Source organism: Chrysochloris asiatica, unplaced genomic scaffold (assembly GCF_000296735.1).
Source record: "Chrysochloris asiatica unplaced genomic scaffold, ChrAsi1.0 scaffold00236, whole genome shotgun sequence".
NCBI lineage: Eukaryota > Metazoa > Chordata > Mammalia > Afrosoricida > Chrysochloridae > Chrysochloris > Chrysochloris asiatica.
Genome location: NW_006408754.1, coordinates 109,455 through 110,699, shown reverse-complemented (window position 1 = coordinate 110,699; position 1,245 = coordinate 109,455).

Below are 1,245 nucleotides of genomic sequence, written 5' to 3'. Positions count from 1 at the left end.
GGGTGTAAATCTTTATGGGAGTAGAAAGCCTAATCTTTCTCCCACGGAGCTGCTGGTAGTTTCGAACCACTGACATTAAGGTTCGCAGCCCGATTCATAACCACTACGCTACCAGAGCTCCTTCTAGTCGAGTTTTAATCATCAAGCCATTGAAGCTAGGTCTAATGAGTACTGTCTACAAGTTTGGTCGTTCTTGGGCATCTCCCCTCACTTCATATCAGCTGGATGGTTCACTCTCAGCTCTAGACCTCCATGGCTCTGTCCTTGTCCATGGGCTCAGGAGTCCCCAGGTCTCACCACACTTAGGACCAACCAGCCCTTCCTCTTATGTCTCTCATCTCCATGTCAATGGGAGTCTATAGAATGTGGTTGAACTCAGCCCATATCATCATTGGTGCCTTTCCCTCTCTTCTACTCACCAGCTGACCAACATGGTCACTAGCAATTTTACATGCCTGCTCATGTGTTCTCTTTGAGTTTCAGTCTTGGACGGGGGTTTGTCTTGAAGGGACTTTTATCACTTGCCTTGATGGCTCCCCAGAAAACAACTTGCTTGTTCTTGTAGTAGCCAATAAGACTGCCATTTTTATTTTGGATTTTTCCTGCTGGTCCTTTTTTCAAGAAGTATTTTCTGTTCCTCTAACTGTTCCAGGCTGGTCTGCTTGTCATTTCAAGTGGGAATGTCCCACTTCAGAAGGTTCTGGATGGGGCTTAGGATTCTTTCTAGGATTCTATACACTATAAGGGTTTCACAAGAAGCCTATTTCACTGGGCAAGTTCTAGAATACCTTTTAGGTATTCCAACCAGTTAAATGCTAAAGACAGGTTTACAATCTTTCTGTAATCATGTTTCCCAATATTCCTTTCTATCCTACTCAAGTATCTATTTTATAATAGGCAAGGGAAACCAATATTCATAAGACCATCAATTATGTTACATTATTTCCTCTATTTTACCCATTTAGAAAATGCCTCAATTTCTGTATCACAGAGCCCTGTTGTCCCAAGGTTGATCATACATCATTATTTACTTCTGTCCCATTTAGCCCATGCAAACCTGTCTCAGTATTCCCCTATCTACCTTGTTCTTCTATCACCCTACCCCTTCTTATGTATTGCTCTCCCCAGCAGACAACGATCTATTTCCTAATCCCCTGACATCCCCTCCCTTTCCCCACCAACACCCTCAACCAACGAAGTATTTTTTCATTTTCCCTTTTAATATGGGTATCTTTTCTTAAGCTT